The sequence below is a fragment of the Triticum aestivum genome, chromosome 7B (assembly GCF_018294505.1).
Source record: "Triticum aestivum cultivar Chinese Spring chromosome 7B, IWGSC CS RefSeq v2.1, whole genome shotgun sequence".
NCBI lineage: Eukaryota > Viridiplantae > Streptophyta > Magnoliopsida > Poales > Poaceae > Triticum > Triticum aestivum.
In genome coordinates, this window is record NC_057813.1 from 749821429 (window position 1) to 749841551 (window position 20123).

Sequence of the window (20123 nt, forward strand, 5' to 3'; positions counted from 1 at the left end):
GGTGAACATACTATGTGCATGTATCTGTTAGGATAATCTCCTACCGGCCCCGCCTCTAGTTTTCTTATATAGATGAGGCTGAGTGCTGCCCTTGTACTTATATATACGTGCACCGTGCACCCGATCAATACATCGAGAGTTGCATTGCCTTCAACAGGCGTCTAACATGCTGGTGCATGGAGACGACGTACAACATCTTGTCGGACGCCAGCGTCTTGTGCGTGCAACACGCTAGTGCATGCCAGCCAGGGAGCTCCAATTCATCAATGTAATGTAGGCACGTATTCCAAATATATTCATATGTGCTTATGGAAAAGAACTTGCATGACATCTTTTATCCTACCCTCCCGTGGCAGCGGGGTCCTAGTGGAAACTAAGGAATATTAAGGCCTCCTTTTAATAAAGAACTGGAACAAAGCATTAGCACATAGCGAATACATGAACTCCTCAAACTATGGTCATCACCGAGAAGTATACCGATTATTGTCACTTCGGGTTTGTCGGATCATAACACATAATAGGTGACTATAGACTTGCAAGATTGGATCAAGAACACACATATATTCTTGAAAACATAATAGGTTCAGATCTGAAATAATGGCACTCGGGCCCTAGTGACAAGCATTAAGCATAGCAAAGTCATAGCAATATCAATCTCAGAACATAGTGGATACTAGGGATCAAACCCTAACAAAACTAACTTGATTACATGGTCAATCTCATCCAACCCATCACCGTCCAGCAAGCCTACGATGAAATTACTCACGCACGGCGGTGAACATCATGAAATTGGTGATGGAGGATGGTTGATGATGACGACGGTGACGAACCCCCCTCTCGGGAGCCCCGAACGGACTCCAGATCAGCCCTCCCGAGAGAGATTGGGGCTTGGCGGCGGCTTCGTATCGTAAAACGCAATGAAACTTACTCATAGCAATGGCATAATCAGCTCGCGAGCCATAATAATAAAACTTGGATGACAACACTTTCTCAAAACAATCATAACATGATATAACAAAATGGTATCTCGCTAGGCCTTTCTGAGACCGCAAAACATAAATGCAGAGCACCTTTAAAGATCAAGGACTGACTAAACATTGTAATTCATGGTAAAAGACATCCAGTCAAGTCATACCCAATATAAACCAATAGTAATGAATGCAAATGACAGTGTGCTCTCCAGCGAGTGCTTTTTAATAAGAAGGTGATGACTCAACATAAAAGTAAATAGATAGACCCTTCGTAGAGGGAAGCAGGGATTTGTAGAGGTGCGAGAGCTTGATTCTAAAATAGAGATTGAATAACATTTTGAGCGGCATACTTTCACTATCAACGCAACAACTGTGAGATGGTTGTATCTTCCATACTACATGCATTATAGACAGTTCCCAAACAGAATGGTAAAAGTTTATACTCCCCACCACCAACAAGCATCAATCCATGGCTTGCTCAAAACAATGAGTGCCTCCAACTAACAACAACCCTGGGGGAGTTTTGTTTAATTATATTGATTTGCTTTGATCTTTTTGGATCATGGGACTGGGCATCCCGGTTATCGGCCCTTTCTCATGAATGAGGAGCGGAGTCCACTCCTCTTGAGAATAACCCACCTAGCATGAATATATAGACAGCCCTAGTTGAAACATGAGCTGCTCGAGCATACAAAACAGAATTTCATTTGAAGATTTGGAGTTTGGCACATACAAATTTACTTGAAACGGTAGGTAAATACCGCATATAGGAAGGTATAGTGGACTCATATGGAATAACTTTGGGGTTTAAGGAGTTCGGATGCACAAACAGTATTCCCGCTTAGTACAGGTGAAGGCTAGCATGAGACTGGGAAGCGACCAACTGAGAGAGCGACAACAGTCATAAACATGCATTAAAATTAATTCACACTGAGTACAAACATCAGTAGGATATAATCCACCTTGAACATAAATATCGTGAAGGCTATGTTGATTTGTTTCAACTACATGCGTGAACATGTGCCAAGTCGAGTCACTCAATTTATTCAAAGGAGGATACCATCCCATCATAGCACATCATAATCATTCTAATAGCATGTTGGCACGTAAGGTAAACCATTATAATTCATAGCCAATCAAGCATGGCACAAGCAACTACAATCTCTAAATATTATTGTAAATATGTTTAATTCATAATAAGCTGAATCAGGAACGATGAATTCATCATATTTACAAAAACAAGAGAGGTCGAGTTCATACCAGCTTCTCTCATCTCGATCAGTCCATCATATATCGTCATTATTGCCTTTCACTTGCACGACCGAATGATGTGTATAATAATAATAGTGCACGTGCATTGGACTAAGATGGAATCTACAAGCATTCAACTCAAGAGAGAAGACAAAGTTATATGAGCTCTAAGTTAAATAAACAATCATGCATATGAGAGCCACTAAACATTTTCAATATGGTCTTCTACTCTCGACCCGCAAAGGAAAGAAAAGAAAAGAAAACTATTCACACTGGAAAGCTCCCAACAAGTAAGAAGAAGAAGGAGAAATCTTTTTGGGTTTTTATTTTAATTCTACTACAAGCATGGAAATTAAACTAACTAATTTTTTTGGTTTTTCTTAAGGTTTATCAGACACACAAGAAGAAAACTAGAAAAGAAAATTAAACTAACATGGATAATACAATGAAAGAGTATGAGAACCGACGACTAGAATAGTGTGTGAACATGAATGTAAAGTCGGTGAGAAATGTGGACTCCCCCAAGCTTAGGATTTTGGCCTAAGTTGGTCTAATGCCAAGGGTAGCCTGGCTGATATCCGTAGTTGTAACTGGGGTCGTACTGAGATGCAGCAGCAAATGCCTCCTGAGCTGCAGCATGTTGGCGAGCCGCCTCCGCTCTCCCCTCGTGTTCAGCTGCTTCCTCCCTGGTAACAACATATCTTTCTTTTGCCCGGTAATCAAAAAGGAAAGGAGCAGGAAGAGTAACATGGGCAGCGCTATGTCTGTCAAAGATTAGTCGATACTGGAGGAATTGTTCATTCCTCTTAAGAAAATGATGTTGGACCATAACGTCATAATCTAAATAAGCAGGAGGCAACATCATATCCCCCTCTCGTGGGGCTATACCAAGATAATTTGCCACACGGGTCGCATAAATTCCTCCAAATAAATCTCCAGCTCTACAGTTATTATGCAACCTACGTGCAACTATTGCCCCCAAGTTATAATCTTTATAACCTAAGACAACACTCTTGAGGACACAAAGATCAGGCACACACATATGACATTCTTCATCTTTACCGTTAATGCATCTACCAATGAAGAGAGCAAAATAATGTATAGCAGAAAAGTGAATGCTCCCTATGGTAGCTTGTGCAATATCCCTAGATTCTGCCATAGTAATACTAGCAAGGGAATCTCTAAATTCAGATTTGTGGGGATGATTAATATTGCCCCACTGTGGAAGTTTGCAAGCAGTTGTAAAATCCTTTAAGTCCATGGTATAAGATGTATCATAGATATCAAATAGGACACTCGGAGAATTACATGTACATTTGTATTTAAACCTTCGCACAAATGAATCGGTCAATTGATAGTACTGAGGACACTTATCTTGTAAGAAGTCCTCCAGATTGGCATTGCGCACATACCCGTCAAATTCCTCCTTAAAGCCTGCTTCTAACATAAAATCGTCGGATGGCCACTCACAAGCTCGTACTTCTGCGTCCCTCGGTAGTTCATCGTCTTGCTCACACATAGCAAGCCTGGGTCCTTTCTTTATTGAGGAACCACCTTGATACATTCTCCTAGACATATTTTTTTTCTGAAAAATTTCTGAAATTTTAGTAACTTCAAAATAAAAGTGAATAAAACTAAACAAGATTGGTAGAAACTACTCCTACAAGTGCCTAGAGCCTATATCATGCATTAGAATTACTTGGGACCTCATAAATTTAACATGCAAGCTCAAGAACAGGGTCACCTATGCAGTAAAAATTTGCAATGAATAAAGCACTAGAACAAAAACTAATTGGACCAATGGAGGAGTCACATACCAAGCAACAATCTCCCAAAGTAGTTTTGTGAATGGAGCTCTGAGCAAGGAGATCAAAAATCGCAGCAAAATGAGCTAGAACTCGTGCTTGAGCTGTATGGGGATTTTTTTTGGAAGAAGATGGAGTGTGTGGGTGCTGGCATAAGTGGAGTGGGGCCACCAGGGGCCCACGAGACAGGGGGGCGCGCCCAGGGGGTGTGGGCACGCCCTCCACTCTCGTGGCCTGGTGCTTGCCCCTCCTGCAGTGATTTCAGTGCCTAAAATCCTCAAATATTCCATAAAAAATCATAGTAAATTCGCAGGGCATTTGGAGCACTTTTATTTTTGGGATACTTTTTTATTGCACGGATAATTCAGAAAAAAGACAGATAATACTATTTTTGCTTTATTTATTTTAAATAACAGAAAGTAAAAAGAGGGTACAGAAGGTTGTGCCTTCTAGTTTCATCCATCTCATGATCATCAAAATGAATCCACTAACAAGGTTGATCAAGTCTTGTTAACAAACTCATTCCGAATAACACGGAACTGGAGAAATTTCGAGTAACACTAACTTACCTCAACGGGGATATGAACATCCCCAACAATAAGAATATCATACTTTTTCTTGACAGTAGGGAGAGGAAATTCAAAACCTCCAATAATGATAGTTGGAACTTTTCCAATAGAATTGATGCTATGAACTTGAGATTGTTTCCTCGGAAAGTGTAATGTATGCTCATTACCATTAACATGAAACGTGACATTGCCTTTGTTGCAATCAATAACAGCCCCTGCAGTATTCAAAAAGGGTCTACCAAGGATAATTGACATACTATCGTCCTCGGGAATATCAAGAATAACAAAGTCCGTTAAGATAGTGACATTTGCAACCACAACAGGCACATCCTCACAAATACCGACAGGTATGGCAGTTGATTTATCATCCATTTGCAAAGATATTTCAGTAGGTGTCAACTTGCTCAATTCAAGTCCACGATATAAAGAGAGAGGCATAACACTAACACCGGCTCCAAGATCACATAAAGCAGTTCTAACATAATTTCTTTTAATGGACCATGGTATAGTTGGTACCCCCTGATCTCCAAGTTTCTTTGGTATTCCACCCTTAAAAGTGTAATTAGCTAGCATGGTGGAAATTTCAGCTTCCGGTATCTTTCTTTTGTTTGTAATGATATCCTTCATATATTTAGCATAAGGGTTTACTTTAAGCATATCAGTTAAGCGCATACGTAAGAAGATAGGTCTAATCGTTTCAGCAAAGCGCTCAAAATCCTCATCATCCTTTGTCTTGGATGGTTTAGGAGGAAAGGGCATGGGTTTCTGAACCCATGGTTCTCTTTCCTACCGTGCTTCCTAGCAACGAAATCTCTCTTATCATAACATTGATTCTTTTATTGTGGGTTATCAAGATCAACAACAGGTTCAACTTCTACTTCATTATTTTTGCTAGGTTGAGCATCAACATGAACATTATCATTAACATTATCACTAGGTTCATGTTCATCACCTGATTGTGTTTCAGCATCAGAAATAGAAATATCATTGGGATTCTCAGGTGTGTCTACAACAGGTTCACTAGAAGCATGCAAAGTCCTATGGTTTTTCTTTTTCTTATTTTTAGAAGAGCTAGGTGCCTCTAAATTATTTCTCTGAGAATCTTGCTCGATCCTCTTAGGGTGGCCTTCAGGATACAAAGGTTCCTGAGTCATTCTACCAGTTCTAGTAGCCACTCTAACAGCAAAGTCATGTTTATTATTTAATTCATCGAGCAAATCATTTTGAGCTTTAAGTACTTGCTCAGCTTGAGTAGCAACCATAGAAGCATATTTGCTAATGATTTTAAGTTCACCTTTAACTCTAGCCATATAATCACTCACACGTCCTATCTCGAAAGCATTATTCTTTAATTCTCTACCAACATAAGCACCAAAACTTTCTTGTCTAGCCATAAAGTCATCAAATTCATCTAAGCATGGGCTATGAAATTTAGTAGAGGGAATTTCAACTTTATCATGTCTGTAGAGAGAATTTACCTTTACTACATGTGTTGAGTTATCAAGACAATGTGGTTCTTCGACAGGTGGTATATTAAGACCATGTATTTCTTCAATAGGTGGTAAATTCTTAACATCTCCAGCTTTTATATCTTTTTCTTTCATTGATTTCTTTGCCTCTTGCATATCTTCAGGACTGAGAAATAGAACACCTCTCTTCTTCGGAGTGGGTTTAGGAATAGGCTCAGGAGTTGGCTCAATTGGTTCAGCAATTGCCTCAGGAATTGGCTCAGGAAGAGTCCAATTATTTTAATGAGTCAACATATTATTCAATAGTAATTCAGCTTCGTCGACTGTTCTTTCCCTGAAAAAACAACCAGCACAACTATCCAAGTAGTCCTTGGAAGCATAGGTTAGTCCACTATAAAAGATATCAAGTATTTCATTTTTCTTAAGAGGATGATCAGGAAAAGCACTAAGTAATCGGAGAAGCCTCCCCAAGATTGTGGAAGACTCTCTTCTTTGATTTGCACAAAATTATATATTTCCCGCAAGGCAGCTTTTTTCTTATGAGCAGGGAAATATTTAGCAGAAAAGTAATAAATCATATCCTGGGGACTACGCACACAACCAAGATCAAGAGAATTAAACCAAGTCTTAGCATCAACCTTTAATGAGAAAGGAAATATCTTAAGGATATAATAATAGCGAGACTTCTCATCATTAGTAAACAGGGTGGCTATATCATTTAACTTGGTAAGATGTGTCACAACAGTTTCAGATTCAAGGCCATAAAAAGGATCAGACTCAACCAAAGTAATTATTTCAGGATCAACAGAGAATTCATAATCCTTATCAGTAACACAGATAGGTGAAGTAGCAAAAGCAGGGTCAGGTTTCATTCTCGCATTAAGAGACTGCTGCTTCCATTTAGCTAATAACTTTTTAAGACCACATCTATCTTTACAAGCAAAGATAGCTCTAGCAGCTTCCTCTTCCATAACATTACCCTCAGGAACAACAGGTAATTCATTATCAGGGGGAGAACTTTCATCATCACTATCATCAATAATAGCATCTTCAATAATTTCATTCTCTCTAACCCTAGCAAGTTGTTCATCAAGAAATTCACCTAATGGCAAAGTAGTATCACGCACAGAAGTAGTTTCATCATAAGTATCATACATAGCAGAAGTGGCATCATCAATAACATGCGACATATCAGAATTCATAGCAGTAGCAGGTTTAGGTGTCGCAAGCTTACTAATAACAGAAGGAGAATCTAGTGCAGAGCTAGATGGCAGTTCCTTAACTTCCATCGTAGTTGAGGGCAAAATCTTGGTTTTTGCGTCTTTCAAGTTCTTCATTGTGATCAACGGATATAAACCCCAAGTGACTCAGAGGATAGAGCTATGCTCCTTGGCAACGGCGCCAAAAATTAGTCTTGATAACCCACAAGTGTAGGGGATCACAACAACTTTCGAAGGTAAAGTATTCAACCCAAATTTATTGATTCGACACAAGGGGAGCCAAAGAATATTATTGAGTATTAGCAGTTGAGTTGTCAATTCAACCGCACCTGGATAACTTAGTATCTGCAGCAAAGTATTTAGTAGCAAAGTAGTATGATAATAAAGGTAACAGTGGCAAAAGTAAAGATAATAGTTTTGTAGGAATTGTAATAGTAGCAACGGAAAAGTAAATAAGCGAAGCACAATATGTGAAAAGCTCGTAGGTATTGGATCAGTGATGGATAATTATGTCGGGTGTGATTCCTCATGTAATAGCTATAACATAGGGTGACACAGAACTAGCTCCAATTCATCAATGTAATGTAGGCATGTATTCCGAATATAGCCATACGTGCTTATGGAAAAGAACTTGCATGACATCTTTTGTCCTACACTCCCGTGGCAGCGGGGTCCTAGTGGAAACTAAGGGATATTAAGGCCTCCTTTTAACAGAGAACCGTAACAAAGCATTAGCACATAGTTAATACATGAACTCCTCAAACTATGGTCATCACCGAGAAGTATCCCGATTATTGTCACTTCGGGGTTGTCGAATCATAACACATAATAGGTGACTATAGACTTGCAAGATAGGATCAAGAACACACATATATTCATGAAAACATAATAGGTTCAGATCTGAAATCATGGCACTCAGGCCCTAGTGACAAGCATTAAGCTTAGCAAAGTCATAGCAACATCAATCTCAGAACATAGTGGATACTAGGGATCAAACCCTAACAAAACTAACTTGATTACATGTTAAATCTCATCCAACCCATCACCGTCCAGCAAGCCTATGATGGAATTACTCACGCACGGCGGTGAGCATCATGAAATTGGTGATGGAGGATGGTTGATGATGACGGCGGTGACGAATCCCCCTCTCCGGAGCCCCGAACGGACTCCAAATCAGCCCTCCCGAGAGAGATTGGGGCTTGGCGGCGGCTTCGTATCGTAAAACGCAATGAAACTTCCTCTCTGTTTTTTTCTCCACGAGACGGAATATATGGAGTTGGAGCTGAGGTCAGCGGAGCCTTAGGGGGCCCACGAGATAGGGGGCGCGCCCCCACCCTCATGGACAGGGTGTGGGCCCCCTGGTCTTGATTCTTTTGCCAGTACTTTTTATATTTTCCAAAACTTGCCTCCGTGGATTTTTAGGACATTTCAAGAACTTTTGTTTTCTACACATAAAACAACATCATGGCAGTTCTGATGAAAACAACGTCAGTCCGGGTTAGTTTCATTCAAATCATACTAGTTAGAGTCCAAAACAAGGGTAAAAGTGTTTGGAAAAGTAGATACATTGGAGACATATCAACACCCATCGCTCCACTTCCAGCTACTGCGTCTACTTGGGTCCCTCGCTTATATCGTGGTCGTCTAAACGACAACCCACGGTATCCCGCTCCAGTGTTGAGGATGAGTATTATGTTGTGGCCAATACCGTCGCCGAGTGCTCGTGGCTTCGGCAGCTTCTCCAGGAGTTGCTCCTTGACGTCCCGAAGGCCACCATTGTCTACAATGACCATGTCTCTGCAGTCTATCTCTCTGCCAACTCCGTTCATCATCATCGCACGAAGCATATTGAGCTCTACATTCACTTCGTGCGAGAGTAGGTGGCTCTTGGGCGCATCCACGTTCTTCATGTTCCTACGGCTCAGCAGTTTGCCGATGTTATGACCAAGGGGTTACCGACGCCTACATTTTAGGGGTTCCGGTCCAGTTTATGCGTCACTGGTGATGTATTGGCTACGAAGGGGGAGGGGGGTTGAACATATTATGTGCATGTATCTATAAGGATAATCTCCTATCGGTCCCGCCTCTAGTTTCCTTGTATAGATGAGGCTGAGGGCTGCCCTTGTACTTATATATACGTGCACCGTGCACCCGATCAATACATCGAGAGTTGCATTGCCTTCAACAGGCGGCTAACATGCTGGTGCATGGAGACGACGTACAATGTCTTGTCAGACGTCAGAGCAGGCCAACGTCTGGTGCGTGTAACACGCTAGTGCATGCCAGCCGGGGAGATCCTTGGCAAGGCTGGGTCGCATGGCTGCTCAACTGGGTCGTGACATCATTCGACGAGGCCAGCGTGATGGGATAAGTTCGCACCATGGCCCAAGACCCCTGCTTCGTGTGCCTGCCCGCATTCCTGGTTGCCGCTCATTGCGTTGTCCAAGGAGGGGCACCATCAAGAGTGGCGCTTGAAACAAGTTGGCTGGGAAGACAACAATGTACAAGGGTACGGCGGAAGGGGGGATGATAGGTGCTTGCTAAGCTCGAATGCCAATTTAGCCAACGAGCGGTTGATGGTTGTGTGCCTCGCCGAGACGCTGTGTGCGCATGCCACATCATGGTCGTCACCAACGCGCAGGTTGCTGGTGACCGAGTTGAGCGTGTGGCCAAAGCAGACGCACCCCATGACCCCGGCTCATGGCCGTCCCGAAATGGTCCGACATGCACGTGCCGACACTACTATTTGGCATCGAATTTGCCAGACACACACACTAATAGAATACCCGTGCGTTGCTACGGTAAAATCCGAATACCCATACGTTGCCACAGAATAATAAAAATATGGACACGTTGATCAAATTATTCTTCTAATTTATAAATACGAGCTAAACATGGTTACATCCAGATTTCATCATGGAACGATGAATATAAATTATCTTCACTTTTTTTCCTTCTGGGCAATTTTCGTATCTCCTTAACCAGCCAAATTGATCGCCACCCAAGAACTGATAACTGGATATATATCATCCATTTTCAAATAGCATTAGTACTCCCTCTGTAAATTAGAAATATAAGAGTGTATCGATCAATAAAGTAGCAAACAGTAACGCAAAAGATTATATTAAATGTTTTCAAAAAATTCTGAATTTTTTTGTAGATGTTTGTGTTAGTGTCGCAAGCATGCATGACAATTTCATGCGAAGCGGACCGGCGGTGTTTCATCGGCCAAAAAAACAAATTTGGGCTGACATTTTGGTGTTCAATTTGTTTATTTGGCACAAGCCAAATTGTTTAAGCTTTTTGCCTCCAAATTTGTAGGTGGCACTTGGATGTGACGAAGTATACAAACAAATTTTGCCTTGATTTTTTTTCTAAATTGTTTTGGCCCCGGAAGCATATGCTCCCGGGAGCCAAATTGACTTTCCGCTCTAAACGCTCTTATATTTTTTACGGAGGGAGTATCACTCAACTTCATGCATCCACGTGTAACTATTACAAGGTACACAAAAATTGACAGTCACTATTACAAGGTACACAAAGACTGACAATCACTATTACAAGGTCCTAAAAGATTGACAAATTCACATAAGCCTGTTATTTCAGCAATAATAGCACAATCGATGCAACCTTCAGTAATAAGCTCATTGTATATAGGAAATGTTTCATTTATCTTGAATCAAGATTTTTCAATAATAAGTTGGATATTTATCTAATGTTTCCGAAGCTCATAGTTTATAGGAAAGGTTTCATTTATCTTGAATCAAGATTTTTCAATAATAAGTTGGATATTTATCTAATGTTTCCGAAGATGGGGGATTTGTATACAATTAGTATCTATATTATAAGCCCCGCAAAAAAGTACCTTTATTACCAGCACAATGGCCTGGTCATGGTCACGGCAGCATGCGTCGATGTATTCATGGCACCACGGCTCTCCTTTCGCGTCTCCGCCAAGTTGAGAGACGGTGCGACGGTGGCGAACCTGTCACCGGCCTTTAAGTCGATCATCTTTCATGCCGGCCACGGTGGCCAACCTTGCCACGAGCATCGACTTCTTCAGCTCCGCGATGGCAGATGCCTCGCTCTCCCTCAAAAACACCATGATGGGCATGATCGAATCGAGTATGATACATATTAAGAGAACTATTGTTTGAGCTAAGGAAGCAGCATCGAGGATGCAAGGAAATATGCTTGTCACTTGTCAATACATTCCCCTAATCTCCCCAATTATACACTACATGCTCATACACTTCTATTTTTGTGTCCTATATTATGTTTGACAGCTCAATTGATCCTCAATTCTTTTGGGAAGGTAGACAACCATATAAAAGACATGATGTTCAAATACTTCTAAAAGCCATAACTTAAGTTCGCAGAAGCAATATAAAAAATGATCTATAGTTTCCTTGTGCTATAGATTGTAGGTTCATCTCAGGTGCGAGATAAGAAATTTAATTGCTTTGAAGAATATAAAGATAGCAAATGAAGAAATCAGCTGCTGCCTGCCGGACTTAGGTTTGCAGCATACAAACATATATACATACCATGAATGTACTATGACATCAAAAGAATATACATTAATCCGCCATATTGTAAGGAAAACAAATCAGGAGCACAAAATAGAGAGAAACACTTGTAACACACGTGCAGCATCCGCCATAATCCTACCAATTGCTCCACTAATTTCTTGTAGTATCTAGAAAAATGAAATTTCTATGTCAAACAGAAGCTTCCTTCCGCCGGCCACTACCATGCCACCAACCATGTGTGAATATTACGTGAGCAGCTACAACCCATTTTTTAAGGATGAGGCGATGAGCAGCTACAAACTTGATCATGTTCTTGGTCATCTCATTCTTCCAAAGAAAATAGGAAAACAAACTCATGCATTTCAACAAAACCCCTTCTTCGTAAACTTCCAGTTCAAATGAAAATACTATTTTTTTTCAATGAAGGGTGGCTTTATTACTTAGAATGGTTTAAAGCATTACACCCGGCCTATGCATAAATGAAAAATACTAATAGCAACAAAATAAACTCAATAAGAAAGCTCCGACAACATGGACCAAGATTGACTTGGTGGTAGAACAAATCACACGTGTCCTATACTTGTGGGTCATCACATGCTTGTACAATGTGAGCATATAGTGCATGCATGACACTGAATTCTTGTTTAGTACTCCATTAGCCTATGTTCGACCTTTAGGTGTATAGAGTATTCATAGTTTTAGGTCAACGCTTTAGCTAGCTAATATGTGGGGCAAATTATTTTTTTAGAAACTACATCCGCATATGAATCTAATGATATGCTTTGGATGGCATATAACGAAAGTAGTGAGTACTACCTTGATTTATTAGCCCCCTCGTCTTTTCGGTCCTATTTTAAACACAATTTTAACTAATAACTAAATTACACCTGGCAAAAATAATAGGAAAGTACATTCAAATACGAATTCAACAATATAATTTTTGTTGACATGCATTAACATTGTGCTAGTCAAATATATAATCAACTTTGACCCCAAATGCGATGGTGATTAATAAGCTCAAACGGAGGTAGCAAGGGATAACATAAATGCATGATCATATTGAGTAGGGAAAAAGTATTTATGGAAACTATATATATATATATATATATAGCAGAAAACTGAATCAGATAATGTTCAAAATGGCACGATTTTTCAGAAGTTTCATGTATTTTTTTGACAAAACCTGCTTATCTATTAAGTTTGCTTTCCATGCAATCAAGTTTTGGCAATGCAAACTTTTGCACGGTCAAAAGGAAAGGTTCTCCAAAAAGTACAATTGAAAAATTATTAAGAGAAGTGTTTCGCGCTGTTAAATAAATCATATGTTCAAACAACTTGGGCCACATTTTTAGAAGTTGCGATTAAAAAAACAATGCACATGAATCTACTTATTGTTATCCAATTCTAAAACTCATCAAATTTTGAAAAACTTCATGAAATAAAAAATCATTAATTTTATACAAAATAAAATATCAATTTTTATGAATTATAAAATGTCTATTAATTGATAATATTTTTAGAATTTTTTGAAAAATAGTTTTTAAATTGGTTCATGGATTTGTTTCTGTTCTTCAGTAATCTACAATTTTTTTCCAAAATTTAAGAAAATCCTCTATTTTTGTGGAAATTTCGACAATTTAAAAAATATATAAAACAAAGCGCTAAATAGCCGAGGAAACAATCACGTGGGGCGTAAGTTGGCGAGCCCTTGTCCGATTTTGTTTGTTTTCATTATTTTTCATTTTGAGCAAATTTATTCTAAAAATATTCATGAATTGAAAATATACAAGAATTTTAGGAAAACATATTAGAGTTTCGAAACTAAAATGTACTCTAAAATTGGAAAAGATTGCTCAAGACTTTAAAAAAACAACGCAAATACGTTCATGACTCTAAAAAAATGTTTATGAACTTTAAAATGTTCATAATTTTCTTGGAAAATATTCAGAAATTATAAAAAGTAAAGTAAAATATGTAACGCTCAATTAAGAAAAGAACTAATTTTGTGCTACCACAAGTAATGTTAGAGCTAGAACACATTTTGATGAGGTAGACGTCTCAGTTGGTGCCCAATGATGCCGCTTGTGTCGGTTGCCGTGTCTTTAGCACGCAAGACCGCCCAACCCACACACCCAAAACAACTTTACTTTTGCAAACAGATATTATAAAAGTTTATTAGATGTATAAAGCACCTCAAACATAATAAAAATTACATTGAAGTCTCTAGACCACTGAACAACTGGTACCGTTAACAGAACGAGCCGTCGATACGCTGTTGTCACCGCTCTCCTATCAGAGACGGCTTGATCTTGTCAATGACAGTCGGAAAGTATTTGAGCACGTGCCCCTAAGGACCAATGTCATGGAGCCGTAGTCGTCTCATTGAACCCTTGAGTAAATCTGAAGCAACTAACACCAAATCTCGCCGTCGCGCATACATGACGAGATACCCTAATTTTGCTGGCCCAAGGAAACGACACGAATCTACGCCAGAGATCCGTCTACTATGTCAAGATGAACAAAATTGAGAAGGATCGAAGCCTGGAAGACAAATTCGAACAACATGCGTTCACCATCAGCCCGAGCACCGCACCCGCGGCGAATAAAACCCCAAACTGAACTACTAGCCGGAGCGAAGGCACCGAGATTCCCCTCTCCACCATTGGTCTCCGGAGCGGCAAGACGAGGGGTGGAGAATTCACAGGCTTGTCAATGATGCTTGAAGGGGCGAGTTTACCCTTTTGTCGTTTGGTTGGAGAGATACCCTTCACATACCTCGGTCTCCCACTAGGAACCACCATGCCAATAGTGATTGTTCTCATGCCGCCGGTCGAGAGAGTGGAGCGTAGGTTATTCACGACCATCAGTCTCATTTCTCAAGGTATTAAACTCTAGTTGGTGAACTCTTCATTTCTACCACCACTTAAGGATGGATTTTGAATCGAGTGTTCCGTTGGAGGCGCCCCGTGGCGACTCGGGCGGCGACTCCGTCCCCCTGAGCGCCTCCGGCGCGGCGTCGGCCTGGGTTCTGGTGCGGCGGGGTCCCTGTGGCGCCCCGGCGCTTGCCGCCCCGGCGTGCTCTCCTGGGGAAGGCCGTGCGGGTTGCGGCGGTCGGTTCTGGGCTTTGTCGGGGGACGAGTCCGACAACGAGGATGGGGATTCCTCTCCGCGGTTTGCTCCTCCCCCGGCGGGGGCGTCGCTGGGCGATTTCGTGCTAGCGACGGCTCGTGGCGAGGCTGGTCGGGGTGACCTGCGCCGCCGCTTTGCGCCGGGCGGTGGGGGCTCGCGGGCGACGGCGGTCCGGTGCTGGAGGCCGGCGGCGCAAGTTTCGCGCGCTCCGGGGGCTCGTTCGGCTCACCCGCGATCCCCTAGGTGTTTGGGGCCCGCGGTGGCCCCGGCGTCGCTGGAGGAGTGGCCTGCTCTTCCTGCCTTGCCCTCGACGGTGCCGTCGGTGCCGGAGGCGGCGCGGGCGACGGAGGAGGGTGCAGCGCTAGGGTTGGCGTCGTCTGCCATTCCCCTGGGCCCCTCTGTGTGGGCCCTTGCGCTGGGCCTGGACCGATCGGCCCGCTGGGTCGGCCCGACCTGGGGGGGCCCGGGAGCCTGCTGGCCATGGCTATTTATGGCTGCGCAGGGGGTGCCGCGACCCCTCGCTAGGGTTTCCGGCCCGTCTCAGTGAGGTATGGCGCCATCGTTTCTCCGCCAGATCTCTAATCCCCATCCCTCCCCTCCCCCTCTCTCTCTGTCCTTTGACGAGGCGACGGCCATGGGAGACCGCCGTGCTGACAAGCGTCTGATGGAGCCCCCACGCTCTGAGGAGGAATGGCGGCGCGAAAAGGCCCTCCGGGAGCAGGCGAAGCGCGGTCAGCGGGCCAAGGCGGCGGGGCGTGCGGATGGCGGCGGTGGTTCTTCCCACGGTCGGGGCGGTGGATCTGGGCGCGGCCACGGTGGCTTCCAGGGACAAGATTCCGGATCTGGCTTCCAAGGGCGTGAGGGGGATTGGGGTCCTCCTCCGCCCTGGTGGGGTCAACAAGAGCAGAAGAAGAAGCGCAAGCATGGTGCGCGGCGTCGCGAGCTGGAACGCAAGTTGCAGGATCTCCCCCCTTGCAGCGACGGTCATGGGGACCCGCTGGCAAAGAAGCCTCGGGCTGTGGCCGCTCCGCTCGCGGTGGTCGCGGCCGATGCGCCGCGGGGCTCGGCGGCTGCCCCCATCCCGGTCGAGGAGGAGGGCGGGGAATGTTTCAAGTGTGGCCGGACCGGGCACTTCCAGGCCAAGTGCACTTTCCCCCCTCTCTGTGTGATCTGCAAGCAGGAGGGCCACGCCTCGGCCTATTGTCCTTCTCGGGGCAAACAGCCGCTCCTCCAGATCATGGGCAGTGCCATTCCGGGCGAGGGTTTCTTTTGCATGGAGTTTGAAGACGACTTGTTGGCTGTGGGCGAGGCCACTAAGGTTGCCAATGGTGCCATCCTTTCAGCGGAGCTGGGGAGGCTTTCACTGTGCTTGCTCAAACAGGAACTAAAACACATGGTGGCTGGTGATTGGGACTGGCAGATTGAGCAGGTGGGTGACAATGACTTTGTGGTGGTGTTTCCTTCTGCTGATTTGCTGCACATGGCCAAGTCAAGTGGCAAGCTTTTCCTCTCCATCCACGACATTACGGTTCTGGTGCACGACTCGATCCAGGAGACGATTATCCCCCTCTCCATGCCTGAGGTGTGGCTCCTCCTCCATGGCATTCCCAAGAAGCACCGCCGTGCTGACCGTCTGATGGAGGGGCTCAAGATGCTGGGTAGGCCGATCGTGGTGGATGATCTTTCCCTTATCCGGGTGGGACCGGTGAGGATGAAGTTCGGTGTTCGATCTCCTGACAAGATGAACGGTTTTGTTCAAGTCTGGTTCAACCATGAGGGATACGACATCCGGGTGGAGGTGGAGAAGCTTCCTGTGCGTCCTGGTGATGGGCCGGCGGCGCCCGGTCCCAAAAACAACCCCTCTCACCCGGGTGACAAGAGTGGTGGCCCGCCTGGTCCGGGGACCGGTGGGACTGCTGGTCCGCAGGGGCAAGACCATGGGGCCAAGGGTGGGCAACCCATCGGTGGCTCGGGCCGCGCTATGGACGTTGACATGGCCGGCCAGGATGAAGAGCCTGAGGACAGTCTGCCAGACACGTCTATCGACACAGAAACTTGGAACCAGCTGGGCATTCAAGAACTGGTGCTCGACGAAGGGAAGGAGCACGCGATGCCTGGGACTCTGGCGATTGCAGACACGGCTGGGAGCACCACCCCCGTCCCGCGCCTTAGTGGGGGCTTTCAACCTGGTGGGCTCGGCGCCACTGTCTGTTGCTGGCCGCCTCGATGTGGCTGGCGGTCAAGCCTCCCCCCGCTTGCTTGGTTCGGACTCGGGTGTGGTGCTCAACGAGCCAGCTGTTGCCACCCCTCTATCTAGCCGTCACAGCTCGGGGGGATCCGGGCGTGCCCCTAAGAAGTCGGCCGGGCGGAAGCCTTCTGCTAAGCTCGCCACGCTGGCGCTCCCGTCTCCTGTGGCGCCGGCCGTGGTGGATCTCCAGGCGGCGCTGGGCTCTGCGGGCACGGCGGCCAAGGCGCGGCGCTCTCGGGCTTCCCCGGTCCCCCAGCGTGCTCCCAGTGCTCGGGCCAAGGCGGCGTTGGGCGACCTTTCTTCCCTAGAGAGTGCGCAACTTTGTCTGGCGGATAAGAACATGGAGATCTCAGGTAATCCTCCCCCCTCCTTTAAGATTCTGAACGCTTTCACCGATCCTCGACTAGCTACTATCTTAGACGACAGTGGTTTCGATTTAGGCGCGGATCGTGGTGAGCTAGTGACTCTTATCCGTGCTCGTGAGGAGGCCCAAGCGGCTTTGGCAGAAGCCGCTGCTACGGCCAAGGCCAGGGATGCCGAGGACACGACGCGGGTGATCCCTGCCGATCATGTGTCTTTGGGTACCCCCACCTTGCTTGTCCTGTCGGAGGGTGCTACTGCAACCAGGGAGGTTGCCGCAGCGCCAACGACTAGCCGTGCCCAGGCTAAGAAACGCGTGGCTAAATCGGTGACCTCCAGAGGGGTTCGCCTTCGCAACCGCATTATCTGATGCGTTACATCTTTTGGAACATCTGGGGTTGCGGGCACTCGGGTCGTCGCACGCAACTTAGGGAGTATATTGCTCGCGAAAGTATCGATGTCGTGGCTCTTCAAGAAACTATCAAGGCGGACTTTACTTATCGTGATCTTGCGGCCTATGATCCTCTTCATCGTTTCGTGTGGGGTTGGGTCCCTTCCGCTGGCCATTCGTGCGGTCTTCTCTTGGGCTGTAATTCTGATGTTTGTGATATTGTAACCTGGGACGTGGGTTCGTTTTTCATCTCTATTACGATTAAGCATAGAATCTCGCTCGCCTCCTGGGCGATTGTGTGTGTCTACGGCCCGGCCGACCACTCTCGCTCGGTTGATTTCCTGAGCGAAATCCAAGTCTTGGTTGGGGCCAAGCAAGCTGCTAACATCCCCATTGTTCTAGGGGTGATTTTAACCTTATTCGTTTGAGCGCAGACAAAAATAATTGCAACATCGACTGGTCTAGGATCTCCCTTTTCAACAATGCCATTGCGGCCTGCGCCTTACGGGAACTCACTAGGACTGGGGCCAGATATACTTGGACCAATAAACAACTCAACCCGGTCCGTAGTGTCCTCGACCATGTGTTCGTTTCGACCGACTGGGAGATGATCTTTCCCACGTGTACCTTGGTCGCTGAAACTCGCATTGGCTCTGATCACGTTCCGCTGATCCTGGCCTCTGGGGAGGATAGGATCAAGCGTAGCAAGCGTTTCTACTTCGAACCAGGGTGGTTTGAGGTAGAGGGGTTCATCCCTTTGCTCCTCGCTCGCTGGGAGCTTGTCAGGACTGCGGGTGGCCGTTCCAGGGGCCCCCTCGACACTTGGATTTCGGCAGCCGGGGCTCTGCGCGGCTTCCTTCGTGGGTGGGGCGCAAACCATGGTAGTGATGCCAACCGAGCTAGGGAAGCTCTTATCGAGGAAATCAAAGCTCTCGATGTTCAGGCAGACTCTAGATCCTTTTCGGAGGCAGAGTGGGCTTGCCGTTACGCCCTCGAAAACCAAGTCCTGGCCATCCTCAGGGAAGAGGAGGAATACTGGCGCCGTAGGGGCGGCGTCAAGTGGGTCACCGAGGGGGATGCTAACACAGGTTACTTCCACGCCTTCGCCAATAGCCGTAAAAGGAAATGTACGATCCTGAGACTACAATCGGACCAGGGATTTTTGGTTAGCCAGGCCGATATCTCGAGGCATATTTATGATTTCTTCCTTACCATCCTGGGAACGGTGGAAGGGAAGGCTTTGCGTCTGCGTGCTGACTTCTGGGGGGAAGAATCACGGGTGTCACAAGCCGGAAACGATGGCCTTGCCTTGTCCTTCTCCAATCAGGAGATCGACGATGCACTAGGCTCAATGAAGATCGATACCGCGCCTGGGCCAGATGGCTGGCCGGTGATTTTCTTTCGGCGGTTTTGGCCGGCGCTCAAGGACATTTTTTACGACATTATCAACGGTTTTGAGCTGGGCACGGTTGACATATCGCGCGTCAACTACGGTGTCATCAGTCTCATTCCTAAAGTGAAGGGGGCCGATTCGATTAAGCAATACCGCCCTATTACTCTTATTAAAGTCCCTTTCAAGTTATGCTCCAAGGCATACACCACGCGTCTTGCCCCGGTAGCTCAGCGTGTGATCGACCGTAGCCAGTCCGGTTTCCTCAAAGGCCGTAACATCCTGGAAGGCCCGGTGGTTTTGCAAGAGATCGTTCACGAGCTTAAGCGCACACGTCATCCGGCCGTGCTTTTTAAGCTCGATTTCGAGAAAGCCTACGATCGAGTGAACTGGGAGTTCATTCGTGAGGTACTCACTCGGAAGGGATTCGAGTCGGGTTTCATTCATCGCATAATGCATCTGGTTTCGAGGGGCCAGACAGCGGTGTCGATTAACGGAGAAGTGGGAAACTTCTTTTGCAACAAACGTGGACCCAGACAAGGAGATCCCTCCTCGCCTTTGATCTTCAACTTTGTTGCCGATGCCCTCTCGGCAATGGTGAACAAGGCCAAGACCACTGGACACATTCGAGGTGTGGTCCCACATTTATGCCCCGGAGGGATCACTCACCTCCAATACGCGGACGACACCTTGCTTCTCTTCGAGCCCGACGACCATAGTGTAGCCTCGATCAAGCTCATCCTTCTCGCTTTCAAGATCATATCAGGCCTGAAGATTAACTTCGCTAA